Source organism: Typopeltis vanoorti, chromosome 11, assembly GCF_054136105.1.
Source record: "Typopeltis vanoorti isolate ZY-2024b chromosome 11, IOZ_Tvanoo_1.0, whole genome shotgun sequence".
NCBI lineage: Eukaryota > Metazoa > Arthropoda > Arachnida > Uropygi > Thelyphonidae > Typopeltis > Typopeltis vanoorti.
The window spans coordinates 126,980,630-126,998,393 of record NC_143559.1 but is presented as its reverse complement, the minus strand read 5'-3'; the positions used below and the strand labels follow the sequence as shown (position 1 = coordinate 126,998,393).

The window sequence follows — 17,764 nt, the reverse complement described above, 5'->3', positions numbered from 1 at the left end:
TAAAAGGAAAAATAGGAAAATATTTACACAAGTAATTACGAAATTAAGAAATTACACAGGGAAGAAAAAACAAAGAAAAAAATTACACAAACAAAAAATTACACATATATATATATAAAAATACACTAAGAAAAAAATTAAAAGGAAAAAATACACAATTAAGAAATTACACATAAAACAAAATTACCAAAAATTGTACAAAATTTATAGCCAGCAAAGGGTAAATCACTAGTGCAGATTTGAGCAAGGGGATTAGGGAGGTGATTGAGTTGGAAACTCAAAATGATGTAGTGATTAGCTACCCTAATTAGTACTTACCTCAGATTTACAAGGAATAATTTCCTAAGGTAAAACCAATCGACAATTGTTAATCACCATGAACTGCTCAAGAATTTCTAAGAATTGTTTGAGTGAAGGTATATAAGTAAATTTTTGTCTTACATTCTTCAGTTCTAGTTTAGTGACTCGTAATACAACTAGTGCATAACGTGCGAGTTAATAAATTTTGTGATTAATTTTTTTAAATTAATTTTTAATTTACCCATGGCTGATTTTGAGTATGGCGTTAGTAATAAAGGTGGTCAAATTATAATTTACAAAGAATTCGAGTTTGTTCGTCACCGTGAAACTGCTATTGGAACTATTCATTGGTGTTGTGCAAAGTTTAGAACTTTACATTGTCGATCACTGCTCCATACCAGAGACAATAAGATTATCCGTGAGTCTTCAGAACACTATCATGTTAATAGGACTTTTGAATCTGAAGCTCATCAACTTGCAAATGAAAAGAAAAATGTCGAATCCAGGCACAACGGCTCGTGCAATTATAGTTAACAGTTTAGTGACTGTATCAAACGGATTAAAAATGTGCTTACTGAAGAAGAGCTCCATGACGAGGCGATTAAATAGATCCAAAGCTAAAAAAATCCAGATAACAAAAACTTTGAAATACCAGAGAAATACTCTAAATGGATTATTCATGATTCTGGGGCAGAAGATCCAGAACGTATAATACTAATTGGTCACAAGACTCTTCTAGATCAACTTGTAGTTAACGATTTTTGGCTAGCAGATGGTACATTTAAAGTGGTTCCAGAAATATATTATTAGTTATACAGTATCCATGTCCAATATGATTCAGGCGTTGCCTTTCCTTCTACTGGCTCTTCTACCAAGGAAAAAGGATGAAATATACATGAAGATGCAGAACATGTTACTGGAGAAGCTTCCTCAAGCTCGACTACGAAAAATTTTGACCGATTTTGAAACAGCAGCAATGAATGCTTTCCGCGCCGTGTTTGAAAACATCGAAATTGGTGGCTGCTTTTTCCACTTATCACAATCTATTAAATGCAAAGTAAATGAATTGTGGACTAAAATCTCTATATGAATCAAATCAGTCATTTGCAGTACACATTAAAATGTTACAATCACTTGCACGTTTGCCAGAAGAAGAAATGTTAGAAACATTTTTAGAAGTTGCTGATCTGTTCTCTAATTTAGACGAATATAATGAACAAATCGAGCAAGTTCTCCTTTACTTCAAACGTACATATATTCAAGGTCGACAGCTCAGGAACGGCGCTTATAGATAACCTCTATTCAATATTTCTACTTGGAACCATAGACACTCTGCAGCCAACCGTATAGCTAGAACTACAAATTGTATCAAAGGATGGCACTATGGACTTCAGTCTCTCTTTCAGTGTTTCAATCCATCTGTTTGGAAATTTTTGGATAACATTGTTAAAGAATTATCTTTACAACATTCAAACTATTTGCAGCATTTAACTGGTCAACGAAACCCAGGATGTCGTAAGTACATTTCGTTAAAACAACGTATTTCAAATATTGTATAAAATTACGGCTCTAATAGACGATTGGATTTTTTACGTTGTATAGCTTATATGACTTAGTGTTTATTTTTTATTATTTTTTAAAATAAAAGTAATTTTCGCAATATTAAGAAAGTTTGTGTGTTTAATTTGACAACAAAATACCAATAATATTTTAATCGATTTAAAGTCAACAGGTAGGTCTTATAAAGTATTACAAAATTAATAGAACTCTTATCTGAAAAATAAATATAAAATTCATCATAAAAATTTAAAAACTCTAAAGTAAAAAACTTCGGTGTAAATATTCAAATTTGTGTAATTTTTTCTTAGTGTATTTTTATCTATATGTGTGTAATTTCGGCAGGGTAATTTTATCCCATGTAATTTTAACATGTAACCAAATATCAAGATGTAAGCTAACAATATAATGATAAAATTATAAAGTAACAGAATGACACTTAGGTAGGAAAAATTATTTAATATTTGTGGAATTTTTGGCTAGGTTTCCCATCCATTGTCAATTAAAAGAGATAAACCACAATTGCAAGGGCATTAAATATCTACTATTAATTGTAGGAGGATAACTCAGTTTACAACTATTAGAATTTAAAGAAATAAATTTAATAATTACAAATTATGAAACAGGAATGAGGAGTGTTATTTAGGATAACTTCCCAAAATTGGGAAAGTTGAAGGCAATCATTTTTGTTGAGGTTCAGTCTGTGAATTTCACCACTTTCTTTATATAATCCTTCAAGAAGAAAATGCTTTTTTTTATAGAGCTTTAATTTTATTCCAGTGAATTCTGTGCCTAGTGGACAAGACGTGGCTAGCCAAACTAGATTTACCAGACTCGGAACAATTGTAAAAAGTTGCATAGATAAAAATAATTTGAATTTTTTTAAAATTATTAATTAAAAAAATTATGAATAATTAATGGTAATCACTACCCAAAACTTAGAAATTGGCATGCAGTCTGTGAACATGAAACTGTGATTTTGTAGTGTTTCAGCAAGTTCAAATTTGATCATCTTTTTCTGTAAACATGTGAAATCTTAGCATTTCACATGTTTCTTTGATTAGTCTCGATGTTCTTTGATTCTAATCAATGCAGACCAGCCAGTCTGTCAATAAGAGTAAAGATGACATGAGCAGGTTACTTGATAGACACCTGGTAAAGAAAGAGGTAGTAATGTAGCCTTTGTAAATAGTAGGAAGTAAGACAGTTTCTGAGCTGGTCTGAAGGAAGTACATAAATTGAATTTATGAAGAATCTGTGCTATTTGTTTTTGAGGGTCTTTTAAGGTAGGAAATTTTCTTTCACATCAGATTGTAGTCTGGTAAAAGGATGATAATTGTTAATAATTTTTTGAATGGTAGTTTTGATGTATCCATTACACATTGGATTGTAGAGTAAGGGTATTTGATAGACACACCAAGTGTCTTATCAAAGCCTGCTCATGTCATCTTTGCTTTTGGATAGACTGGCTGTTCTGCCATGATTAGAATCGAAGAACATCAAGACTATATTACATTTTTGTAATCTGACAAGTCTGGTCTTACTTCTCACACTATTGACACTAGCCACAGAGTTCTTTGGAAGCAGAAAAAACTCCTTCATTCAAGCAAGTTCAAATTTTGATAGTCTTTTCCTTGAAATGCTATGAAATCGCCTGAACCTCAACTGATCAGACTGTATGCAAGTCTAAGTTTTGGGAAGTCATCACTATTAATTGTTCATACTTTTTTAAATTAATTATTTTTTATCTACACAGCTTTTTATAATTGTTCTTTTGTATATGCCCAATTTATGACTCGTTGAGATTCTTGTTTTGATTGTACTTAATTGTCTCCTAGATAATGTCCATGTAATGTTGGATGAAATATATTGGAATTTTTGAATAAAATTCTATAGTTTTTTTGTTACATGTGTAAGCCATGAAAGTTAAATATGTCTAGTATACATGTTCTGTTAAAACTATTTAAAACATTAGATAATTCTGTAATAATAGGAGTAATGTGGAAATTAATGAAAAACAGTTTTTTTTTTTTTTTCACTTCAAAAATCTGATTAACAAAAAATTACGGGAATGCCAATAAATGTAATGTGCTTGTGGAGAATGAAAAATTTTACAGCACGTTGGAATCAACTGCACACTTCTGCAGTATTTTAAAAAGGCTATTCTATTGATAGATTTAGCTCTTTTCACCAAAAAAAAAAAAAAAAAAAAAATCTAAATATTGAGATATAAGCAGATGACATAATGATAAAATTATCATTATTTTATCAATTAAGGGAATGAAGCTTACATAAGAAAATTTATTTAATTGTAGAATTTTCAACTAAGTTTTCTAAGCTTGTCAACACAGTTGAAAAGAGATACATATAGCTACTAGTGCCTTTCACATCACCCACTCAAAGTCTTTATGTTGAAACAAATGAACCAACCTTATCACTTAGATGGAAACAGTTGTCTCTAATTATGTCTTTAAGATAGTCTCACTCCCAGATCATCCTACATGGACTAGTCTCTTTTCTCTGCATTGGGAAGGTCAATCTGCCATATATCCTTTTGGTATGTATGTTAAAGAGACTGTGCAAGCTGTTGGTATGAATGTCGACAACATTGTCTACGCTAAACATAACAGCATCCCTCCGTGACAGGTTTGCACTCCATCCTGCAACCTCTCACTTTTCAGCTACAGAAGTCTCATACTCCATCATCTGTCTATCTGCAGTTGTTTAATGCACACAGAGAAGCCCACTCTGATTTCTTGCCATCTATGCTGATGGTTCAAGAACTGATTCCTCTGTTGGCTGTGTTTCCTGACATTATCTCCAACCTGATCCCACTTGATTGCAGCAATTATACAGCAGAGTTGCATGCCATTCAGCTTGCACTTGTGCATATAAAAGAAAACTGCTACCAAAAGTGTATAATTTATACAGAACTCATTGAGCTCTTTACAGGCTATCTCCTCTCCTATTATCCACATTCAGTGCTGTATGAGGTGTTACACCTGTTTTACAAAATGAAAATCCTTAATTTTGTTGTTCGGTTGTGCTGGATTCCCAGCCACATTGGAATTAGGGGAAATGAGGCTGCAGATGCAGCTGCTAAATCAGCTCATATTTTCTTCATGTACTGTTTGACAGTACCATCTACAGACAGTTTATAAGATCAAAGCTAATTGCTCAATGGCAGTCATCGTGACAGGACGCATTGAGAAACAAGTTATATGACATTAAGCATTGGCATTCTCATCAACATATAAAGAGAAGAGAGGAAGTTGTTCTTGCTAGGCTCAGCATAGGTCAAAGTCATCTTACACATTCTTATTTGCTGAGGGCTGATGACCCTCCCATGTGTTAAAAATGTAATACACATATCACTATTTGTCATGTTCTAGTGGAGTACCAGCAAGAACAACAGCATGAGAGGAATGAAATTTTTACCTATCTAGACAAACCATATACACTGAGGCAGATGTGCTAATAAACTTAGGCAGATTGCATGACGTTTTTAACTTTCTACAAATAATTATAGTGGAAAGGCTTAGATGTTGGTTATGCATTATTACTAAATAGTTTAGTAATATTTAAATAATAATCCAATATTTCGGCAACGTCACGTTGCCGAAATATTGGATTTGTATTAAAAAGTTATTTTAATGTATATCCTAGTCTACGTTATTTCCCTAAACTATTTAGTAATAATACAAATAATTAATTTGTACAAACACATTTGACTGTAGTTTTGTTTATATGTAGATACTGCATTGCTAAATTTAATTTTTATGCATGCATATTGTATAATAATTCCTTTTTGACTATTTATGTACTGCTGTAATAACATTTGCTGTAATTTTATCTATATATATATGTAGATCTACATATAGATAAAATATTTGTCTATATATACTGCCATAACTTTTGACCATGTGTGTGTTGCTGTGACTTGTGAAGTAATTTTGTTTATATGTAGATGCTGCATTGTGGAACTTAATTTTTGTACATGCATATTGTTTACAATTTTATTTAAACTGTTTATTATTATTATTATTACATGGAGTCCAAGGACTCATAGTGGGAAGGCACACTACTCTACTTCGCTAAATACATCTCATCCTCTCCACCACTACTTAACTCTCCAATTACGGTACTATTACCATCAATGCCATCTATTGCCCATCATCACAAACAACAGTATTTTTTGTCTGTAAATCGTGTGTGTTCTGAAGGCTGATTTGTCTGTACATGGGATGAAAAACCTGAGTCAAACCTGAGTTTGAAGAATGAAGTGAACTATATGAGAGAGAGAGAGAGATGGACTGCATTTGAGTGGTTATGGTGTGAGTCGCTTGGAGAGACTGCTGCTGGAAGGTAGAGACGTAAGTACAGAGAATGAATCAGATCTAGCAGGTAGTGATGTGGAAGAACAGGAGAGAGAGATTGAAGAAGTGGTTATGAATGAGGAAGTGAGTGGCATGAGTATGGAAGGCATGAGTAAGGAGGCTCAGGGTGGACAGGGGTACACAGCATGAGAAAGGTAGATTCTCCAAGAGGATGTGAGCATGTGTAGAGAGGAAAGGAATGGGATGACCAAGAGGAAACAGTTGGAATTGAAGAAGGTTCTGAAATGAATAAGTAGAAAGGGGAAATGGCTTCAGTCGAGCATGGAGAGATCACATTGAATGAGTGTTATCAGTGGAACTAGCTGTAGATCCAAGAATGAGCTGTTGTGTTTGTATACAAATGCTAGAAGTGTAAGAAACAAGGCAGATGAAATGGTTGCACTAAAATTGTTCTGTTCATCCAAAAATTGTTGGAATAAGTGAGACATGGTTAGATGAGGACGACATCCTGACAGGAATAGAGATGGAAGGGTATGATGTGTTTCATGAGAATAGAAAGAGCAAAAAAGGTGTCAAGGGTTCACTATTGGTGAGAAAGAGTTATGTCCATACAAAGCAGAGATGCAAGAGGGAAATAGTGCCAGTGGCTTTGAGGATCATTATGGGTGATATTAATTATGGCAATATGGACTGGAATGATGAGATAGCAACTGGAAGTAAAGAAAATGAGTTTCTTGAGTTTTTGAGGAATAACTACCTCAGACAGTATGTAACAGAGGGCACACGAGAATTGAGGGGTTTTGGATTTGGTCATCTCATCAGAGTATGTAATTATAAATGAGGTGTCAAATCACCCACCAATTGATGAGAGGGACCATGAGGTGATTACCTGGGTGGTTGCCAGCAGTGTGAGGACCTCTGTAAGAAAAGGGTATAGGAGACAGCTTGCAGGTGTAGCATGGAATGAGCAGTTAGCTGGAAAAGAGATCACTGCAGCTTGGGGTATTTTCAGAAACTATCTATTAGATGCAATGTCTAAATGTATTCCAAGGGTGAGAAGGTTAAATAAGGTAGGTGTGAAATGGATGAATATAAGAGATTAAGCATGCAATACAGAGAAAAACCGCAAGGTTTTTCACTTCAAGGGCTCACTTTAGTGAGTACGGGCATAGCAAACTCGAGGTACCTGATGCTGGACCATGCCTTACTTCACATAATATACATCTGTTATATTATCTGTAGACTGATCCCTCTCCTTTTTCTTTTCTCTCCTCCTTTCTTTTCTTCTTGCTCCTTCCCCACAATGCTATTAGAGTATTCGAGGGCTAGAGGCGAATCTTTCCAATTTTGCTATTTCATCTCTTCTCATGTTGAAAGGGACTCTGCAACCCTACCACTATCTTCTTGCAGTGACTTCACTCCAAATTGCTAATACGATTGTGCCTTATAATGCATTTCATGCTACATCGGTTGTCACGCAGAATAATAACAGCTGCATTCAGAGCTTGGGAAGAGGGTTCTGTTCGAGAAGTATATTACAGTCTCCATCAAAAATCAGTGATATTGTGAATGAGAAACACAGAAGATATAAGATTAATCTTAGAAGGGAATTTTACATTGGCACACGGAATGTTCGAGGTCTACAGATCGGCACTCTTGAGATTGTCTATAAAGAGATGGATAAGTATAAGATTGCCATCCTGGGAATTACAGAGACCAGATGGAATGGAGAATGTCACTTCAAACGACAGGATGGTAAGCTAGTTATTTACTCAGGTGGTGACCCAAAACATCATGGGGTAGCTGCGATACTGAAGACAGCTCATGCAAGAAGCCTTCTTCGTTATAACCCCATTAATGATAGGATACTTTTTATTAAACTTAAGGCTCAGCCTACCAATGTATCAATTGTGGTAGTTTATGCACCCCACACCGATAGGCCTGAAGAAGAGAGTGAGGAATTCTCTGAAAATTTACAAACTGTTTTGGACTGCCTACCAAGGAGAGACATGCTTTACATCTTAGGGGACTTAAATGCAAAAGTGGGAAAGAGTATGAGAGTTAGGCCAGAGTGTGGCATGTTTGGTCTAGGTGAATGCAACACCCGTGGTGAAAGACTGTTGGAATTTGCCCATGCTAACAGATTAGTTATTACCAATACCTGCTTCCAGAAACACCCACGACTCCAAAAACTTCCAAGTCAGGCACATTCCACTAGATTGGATGTTAGAGTAATTCCTAGTGGATTCACAGAAGAAACATCAACTCAGTTGGATGATTTTCTGGAGACAAATGAGAAGTCACCAGAAAAGCTTTGGGAAGGAATCAAGGTGATAATACAGGATATAGCCAAGAAGTATCTCAGCCCAATAAGAAGACCAAGAGACCCATGGATATCAGATTTAACATGGGAACTAATCAAAAGAAGGCGGTTGAAAAAACAAAGAGACACTGGGACTGAAGAATATAAGAGATTACATAGAGAAATCAGAAGAGCCATCAAGCAGGACAAGGAAAAGTTCTATACTAATAAATGTGAGGAGATAGTTCCAGATGAGGAGGCTCAATTATAAAAAGATGTTGTATTTAGTTCGTGACTTAAAGCAAAATTTTAAGCCCGAATTGAATGTTATCAAAGATAGGAATGGAGCATTACTAACAAAAGAAATGGAAATCAAGAACAGATGGAAAGAATACTGTGAGGAACTGTACAGTAGAGTGGATAAAGAAAATGTGGAGGAGCCCCTCTCACCAGGAAAATTTTGATTTGGAACCTCCTCTACTTAGGCATGAAGCTGAAAGAGCAGTTTAACAGCAATAAGGCACCAGATGCAGATGAAATCCCAGCAGAACCATAGGGGATGGAGGTATAAGAGTGTTTCATAGATTGATTACAAGGATATGGGAGACAGGTTCATGGCCTAGAGACTGAAAGAAGTCTGTTTTCATACCACTACATAAGAAAGGAGATATGAAAGCATGCAACAACTATAGAACTATTAGGTTAGTATCTAATGCGAACAAAATTTTATTGAAGATCATGCTAAATAGGATTTGAGGCAGAGATACCTGAGGAATAAGCAGGTTTTAGGAAAAGTAAGGGCACCAGAGATCAGATCCTCTGCCTTAGACAAATCATAGAAAAATATAAAGAATTTAGACTTCCTCTGGTAATGTGTTTTTCTTAGACTACTCTAAAGCTTTTGACTGTGGGAAGTAATGAAAAGAATGAGTTTTCCCTCAACACACTATCTGGTTGATAGCAAACTTGTACAGGGAGCAAGAAGCCACAGTAAGAACAGGTGTTGGATTGGCTGATTGGCTTCAGGTTGGAAAAGGAGTAAGGCAAGGATGTTTACTTTCTCCTCACTTGTTTAGTATATATATATATGGAGGACATCATGCATGAAGCATTGATTAAGCTGAACTCAGGAATTAGGATAGGAAGTAGATTGATCAGTAATCTGAGGTATGCTGATGATACAGTATTCCTTTGTAATGACATGGAAGAACTAGGACAAATTCCTTGACATAATTAACAAATCAGTAATAACAGAGGACTTCAACTAAATCCTAGCAACACAAAGATTATGGTTCTCAAAGGAAATGCAAACAGGGAAGCTCTTGAGAAAGAAGTTTACCTTAATGGAAAAAGAATTGAGGAAGTCAGCAAGTTTGAGTACCTGGGATCCATTATTAATGTGAAGAATTGCTGTTCAGAAGGAGGTTGGGAATGGCTAAAACAACAGTCAGAGACTTGTCTAAAATCTGGAAGGAGGGATCTATCTCCATGGGAACAAAGTTGAGGATTCTGGATGCAGTTGTTTTTCCAACAGCAACTTATGGATGTGAGATGTGGTGCTACAGAAGGCTGTTTAGGATATCATATACTGAAAGGGGTACAAATGAATGGGTGTTAGAAAAGATCAGTAGAACTTTAAGGCTCCTTAAGGATATTGACAAAAGAAAGTTAAAATATTTTGGACACATTGAAAGGATGGAAGGAGGACTTCTCAGAACAGTAACAGAAGATAAAGTTTCTGGAAGGGGTAGACCATCAATGAGATGGATGGGTGGTATATGTGTGGAGCAACTAATCTTCAGAGAGTTGAAGTCTTTAGAAAAGCAAGCAACAGGACTACATGGCGAGGCTTGGTGTGGCACATCACTGAGCATCGGAGTGACCATACGGCATCTGTGGGTGTCCAGTGAACATATAGATAGACAGAGAAAAAGAGCATTATGGAGGCAGCATAAGAGAAGTGGAAATAACCAGTTCCATGAGGACCACAAAGACCAGTCAAGGCAGGTGACTTGGTTGGTGAGGGTAGCTAAAGTGAGGTATGAACACAGTTAGCTAATGAAGCCAAAAAGAATCCTAAGGAGTTCTTTCGATATGTAGCCAGCAAAAGAAAGAATGATTATGGAAGGATGACATTGATTGGAGAAAATGGTATAAAGACAGCTGTTGCAGAAGGTATGGGTATACTTAATGAGCAGTTCATAAAGGTCTTTCAGTCTTGTGAATGTGACTTCATGGAGAGATTGAGAGCCGTTGATGATGGGGAGGAGAGACTGACTGTAAGTGAGCAGGTGGTTGCCAGCAGTGTGAGGACCTCTGTAAGAAAAGGGTATATGTGGAAGTACAACGGGAGTCATTATGAAGAGCTCAGGAGACAGCTTGCAGGTGTAGCATGGAATGAGGAGTTAGCTGGAAAACAGATCAATGCAGCTTGGGGGATTTTCAAAATCTATCTAGTAGATGCAATGTCTAAATGTATTCTAAGGGTGAGAAGGTTAAATAAGGTAGGTGTGAAATGGATGAATAAAGAGATTAAGCATGCGATACAGTAAAAAGGGGCATTATGGTGGCAGCATAAGAGAAGTGGAAATAACCAATTCCATGAGGACTACAAAGACCAGGCAAGGCAGGTGACTTGGTTGGTGAGGGTTGCTAAAGAGAAGTATGATCAGCAGTTAGCTAATGAAGCCAAAAAGAATCCTAAGGAGTTTTTTCGATATGTAGCCAGCAAAAGAAAGAATGATTATGGAAGGATGACATTGATTGGAGAAAATGGTATAAAGACAGCTGTTGCAGGTGTGGTGGAGATACTTAATGAGCAGTTCATAAAGGTCTTTTAATCTTGTGAATGTGACTTCATGGAGAGATTGAGAGTAGTTGATGATGGGGAAGAGAGACTGGCTGTACGTGAGCAAGAGGTGTATGGGAGAGTTGAGCAAACTAGGTGTAAATAAGCTGTGGGACTTGATAATATATCACCACGTATTCTGAAGGAATGTGCTAGGGAGTTGACGCTGGCCTTGACATATTTTTTTAATACGAGTCTTGCACTGTGTCAAGTTCCTAAGAAGTGGAAGGGGGGCAGGATTGTGCCACTTTATAAAGGCGGTGATAGAACTCGAGCATCAAACTATAGGCCTATCTGTGTGTCAGGTGTTGTAGTTAAGTTGTTGGAGAAGCTTGTGAGAACTAGGATCCAGAATTGGGTTGACAACAATGATATTATCTTTGATGGACAGCATGGATTTGCTAAAGGGAGGTCATGTTTTAGTAATCTACTTACTTATTGCAATAAGGTGACTGCTTCCTTGGACAGAGGAGAAGGATACACAGTAATATACTTAGATTTTGCAAAGGCTTTTGATAGAATACTACATGATAGTTGATAGTGAAACTAGAGCAGATGGGGTTGGATATTAGATTGGTGCATTGGATTGGAGACTGGCTATCTAATAGGTATCAACAAGTTGTGTATGGGGGGAGCAATATCCAGGAAAAGGAAAGTCACTAGTGGTGTGCCTTGGGGGTCTGTTTTAAGGCCATTACTGCTTAACTTGTATATTAATGATATTGGCGAAGATTTGGATGGAGATATTCAGTTGTTTGCAGATGATGGAAAGTTGGGATGAACCATGAAGAGTAGGGAAGATGTTGTGGCTTTACAAGAAGACTTGGATAAATTGAGTGATTGGGCACAGGAATGGGGATGTAAGTCCAATGTTGCAGAGTGTAAGGTTTTAAAATTTGGAAAACAAAGATGGGTTGCAGAATTTATGCTTGGTGAGGATATATTGTCGAAGGTGGAGGAAATTAGAGGTCTGGGGTGATAGTGGATAAGGATCTGAAATTTAGGGGACACATAGCCAAAATTGTGAAGACAACAGAAAGGCTTCTGGGAATGATGCAGAGGACACTGACTTGTAGAAGTAGGGAGATTCTTGTTCCATTGTATAAGGTTTTCAGAAGGACGAAGAGATGTTGGAAAGGGTTCAGACGTGACTGACTAAGGTAGTTTCTAACCTCTGGAATATCGAGTATGAGGAAAGATTGAGAAGATGCAACTTGCAATCTGGTAGACAGGAGGAAGAGGGAGAGATATGATAGAGACCAAGTTAGTAAGGGGTTGTTATAGGATCAATACTGGAGCGGTTCTACAGAAAATAGTGGGAGATCAGGGGAGAACCAGAGGTCATCCCTGGAAGCTGTATAAGGAGGGTGTGAGTACGGAAGTGAGAAGCAGGTTTTTTTTCATGCAGAATTGTGAATGATTGGAATGCCTTGCCTGAGAGTGTGGTGTCTGCAGAGAATTTGAGTGGGTTTAAAGCCTGGTATGATGAGCTGTGTGCATGATAAAAGGACCTTCCAGATGAGTCTTTGACTCCACGGGGTCTTTGGTAATAATAATAAAATAAAGAGCCAAAAGGCTTCAGTTCTGCTATGCAAAATTATATAAATCAAGTGGATATCTGATCAACTTATTTTACGAAACTTTCATAGTTTCTACATTCGGTGGTGAAATAATGTTGGATCTAATATCCACTTCATTTATATAATTTTTTGCATCGCCGAACTAAAGCCTTTTGGCCATTTATTTTAGTAAATACCAAACGCACCGACCGAGAGTTCGTCTACGAAAACCTCTCTGACATTTCAAGTCCCTTAGTACTGAACGAGAGTTTTTGCTTTCTTAAGGTTTCTGCCTGGTTGGCTTCCGCTGGGGGGGGGGGGGGGCTTAAGATATCGGGGGTTTTGCCTTGTGAAAGCAATTTGAGTTTCCGGGGATAGGTGTTTTCCGGCCTGGCTTCTATTGGGGCCGTGTCAGTAAATGCTTTCCCCCTGGAATATGTGCCGTTGGACGATCCTTCGGTCACTCGTTTAGAATAGTCTGGGGAATCGCCTAATTTTTAGAAAGGCCATTTACTTAAACATTGGTCTCTGAGGAGAGCTAACCAGTTCGAAACAGCTGTCAGGACAGTGAAACCTTATCAAAATGGACTAAAAGAAAGCAAATATATAGACGCTTTTATGTTTTCTAAGTATCCACTCTAAGGCAACTCGTGAGTGCCGGTGAATGTATTCCCGTAAGTTCTCTGATCAACTTATTTTTACGAAACTTTCATAGTTTCTATATTCGGCTTTGAAATAATGTTGGAACTAATATCCATTTGATTTATATAATCAAGATTATATTTTACTTCAACAGTCTAAGAAAAGGTTAAGTGCTGAGTTGAATCAGCTATTAAAACAGTAAATTTTATAAAGCCCAGCTCTCTTAATTCAAGACTGTTTGCAATGAAATGGGCTCTTCTCATCAAATGTGATCTCTACATGCAGAGCTTTATGGCTTTTGTGAGTCTTAATATGAAAAAAGACTGTGTAAGCTGAGAGAAAAATGATTGATTATATTAAAGAGAAATATGTTACCTTGTGTAATTCGTCAAAAACATAAACTGGAACATAAAATTATTCATCTTTCAGGAATTGAAAAGAACTGCTTTGATATATATTAAGGCGAGTGATTTAATGCGCCGAATGAATAAGGCAGAAAAGAAAAATGAAAATTACAATTTTAAACCTACTAAAAGAGATCACTCACTTGAAAACGTTATTACTTAGACTTGATGACTATTTTCCTTTATAGGATATCTGCTTTTTAGCGATATCCTACAATTTATTGTAATGATCTTACATTACAATAAATAAATAAGAAGGAAAGGAGAACTTTTGGTTTTATTATTTACAGAACCGGCGCTAGGGTCTTCGGCGCCCGCATGCAATTTCTATCTAAACGCCCCTGTAACCATCCGGACGTGTGTGGTTCTTTCACGATAATAAAAATTTAAATTATTTGAAATTTCTTAAATAAATTTTGACAGAACAGCCACACGTTGGTTCGCTAAATGTAACGAACCGGGGGTGTTGACTAGGCAGGATAATCGTTAAAAACCCGAATATTCAAAAAATTCTTAAAAGTTAATGCAAATTTTGACAAAGCCAATTCACTTTAATCGTTGAATATAATGATACAGGGATTATAATCGGACCTTCTCACCGACCCAAATCGCTAACAAAATTAAAATGAATTTTAATTAAATTTAAAATTTATTTGAACTAAAGTTTAAAAAATTCTTTCATTTTACAAGTTAGTAAATTCTTAGTAACTTGTAAAAAAATTTTAATAATTTTTATAAGTGGAACTATCTTTTAGGAAAATAAAAGAAACTCAAGATAGATGGGAAAATAAGAAAATAATTCAGAAATAATTAGAACATTTACTATAAGTATTCAAAAAATAACATCTTTACAGAATAACATAAATAATTAAATTATATAAATATACTTGCAATTTTTTAAATTAAAATTTTAGCGTTTTTGATTTCATATTCACAAAATTAGAAATAATGGTCTTAATGTCTAATTCCGCACATATATCATTTTCAATAGCTATTAACTCCAAACTAGCAAGCCTTTTCATGTGACATACTTGCTCTTAAGTAGGTTTTAATCAATTTCAACTTGGAAAAGGAACGTTCACCGCTCGCTGATGCTCGTAGTCAAATTGCGTGTCTTCTTTCGTCGTCGAACTTCCGTACCAGTTTTAAATTCTTGTTCTCCATCCACCTCTTTTAGAACTTCTTTAAAATTTGTATCTGATCGATACTCTTGTAAGAATATTTTTAAGTTTTCGACAGATTGTAAAGCAAGTGTAATGTTCATATTTTTGTCTTGAAGCATTTTACTCACAGGTTTATTCTGTTAAGTAAATCATGCCAAGTTATACGATAGCAAATAAATTTGTAGTCCTTTATTTTAGCACATAATGTTTGTGCTTCATACAGAGTTTCTTTATTAAAATTTTCATTATTTAAAATTTCAAAAAGTGCATCGTAAATTTCTCCTAACTGATATCGTAGAGGGCGGATTGCATTAATTTTACTTTCCCATTGCGTTTTTGATGGCTGTTTCAATGTTAAATTTTTTACAAACTTTAAAAGGATTGCCCAGTGTTTGTAAGAGAATGAAAATAAATTGTATATTTCTTGAGTAATTGCAAAGAAACTAATTGTATCTGCATTCACTTTGGCTGCATCGTTAATGATTAAATTTAGAGTATGAGCAGCAAATGGCACATAAAGCGCGAGGAATTTTGTTCAAAAGGAAATTTTGGAGCCCATATTTTTTTCCCGTTCATATTTGCCGCATTGTCATACCCTTGACCTCGCATGTCTTCAATGGGGATGTTCCATTTTTCCAGTTGTTCCATTATTGTTGCACATAAACCACGTCCTGTGGAATATGATATATCTACAAAACCTAAAACGTTTTTCCTGATCTTGACAATTCCATTGTCACAGGAAACAAAGCGAATAATAATGGTCATTTGTTCTGTTTTACTTGCATTACGTGTGAGCCCATATTTTTTTCCCGTTCATATTTGCCGCATTGTCATACCCTTGACCTCGCATGTCTTCAATGGGGATGTTCCATTTTTCCAGTTGTTCCATTATTGTTGCACATAAACCACGTCCTGTGGAATATGATATATCTACAAAACCTAAAACGTTTTTCCTGATCTTGACAATTCCATTGTCACAGGAAACAAAGCGAATAATAATGGTCATTTGTTCTGTTTTACTTGCATTACGTGTGCAGTCTAAAATTATGGAATAATATTTAGATTTTCGAATTGATAATAAAATTGTATCCCTGATTACGTTACTTAAAGTTTCCAATATTTCGTTTTGTCTGTACTCAAATAGTGTTCTCTATTAAATGGATAAGAATCCTATATTGTTATATAGCCAGTAAGTGAAACTCAAGATCGATACCTACTCGAATGCCTTTATGGCATTCGTATAGTGAAGGTATGTAAAGTTCTTTTCACTAAGCTTTGATATTTTCCAGGTCTACCTACTCATTGATGAGACCTCAAAAAAGGTTGAAACCGGTCTGGGTAGTGACCTCCCCTCATAATGTAATGACAGTATTACATCTCCTAGGAGCTGTGTTTTACATTATTTGAGAATATCAAGAATAGTGAGGGAGCTTGCTCCACCTTTGCTTCGAATTGCCTTCGCCAATAGTTTTTCGGCATTGAAACTCATAGATCGTAGTTATCGATCTTGAGTTTCACTTACTGGCTATATAACAATATAGGATTCTTATCTATTTAATATATATTCAATTGCCAGAAAACTAGCCTTTTGGCTTTTTATTTTAATTAGTGTTCTCTATTGTTTCGATGTAGGGCCCTTTCAACATGATTTTTCCATAACAGGATCAAACTTCGCAAACAGTTCGATTAATTTTAAAAAATTGCCGTTATTCCTTTCATATAATTTATCAGATGATCCGCGAAAAGCTAAAGTTTGGCTACCAAGGAATTTTATAATTTCAATCAAGCGTTCTAAAACACTCGTCCAATGTTTCTTTTCCATTTCATACATACAAAACCTGAGTCTGGCAGTGGCGCACTCAGGATTTAACCTTTGGGGGGGGGGGGTTGAGTAGACGTTTTGCGAATACACACTACACATCGCATACGACCTATAACTGACCATCTGCAGTGATCACTAATTCATAAGTAGCACACAACATAAATAAAAAAAATGAATTTTAATTAGGAAAAGATTTTTGGAAATTTTTCTAGTGTTTTTTCCTTTTCTTTAGGGGGTACCCGGTCCCCTTCCCCCCCCCCCCTCTGGGTGCGCCACTGGAGTCTGGCAATCAATAGTAGTTTTCATTATTAAATTTTAACAAGTTCCTTCCATTTTAAGAAATTTTTCATGTGAGTTAAACTAGTCTCATGTCTATGCAAAGTTTTACTTCAATTTCTCCAATCGTTATAACTTTCTACAAGACTACTTGATTCAGTAGGTGCAAAACGTTTGCAACAAAAGCAAAAAAACAGAATTAAAAAAAAAAATCAGCTAACGCCTTTTTATTCCCGTATACGGGGAGTAGGCGTGGCCAGGACAGAATTTAAAGTTTCGGAATAAATGGGCCATGTTCGAGCTCCCCGTTTTCAATTTTTCTATTATAATACGTGTCGCCAAATTTACGACCTATGTATCTCTGGGATATATTATATTTTTCTTTTGAACAGGCCCCATTTCAATTAAAACAACTCGTAATTTTTCATCAATATTTCCCCATTCACCTGAATCTTCTAAATTTACAGAGACTAACAATGTGTTATTTAAATTAAGGGGATATTAAATCCCACATAGTTTTAAAACCGAATAAGAAACTCAAAGATTGGAATCAG

The 17,764-nt window shown here is 35.8% G+C and overlaps 1 protein-coding gene across 3 annotated transcripts in view; it reads left to right on the top strand.

The window, feature by feature from the left end:
• Positions 1–17,764, top strand: part of LOC150102033 (rab GTPase-binding effector protein 1-like) — a 555,334-nt gene that overhangs the window by 167,326 nt on the left and 370,244 nt on the right. The gene's annotated exons all lie outside the window — the stretch shown is intronic.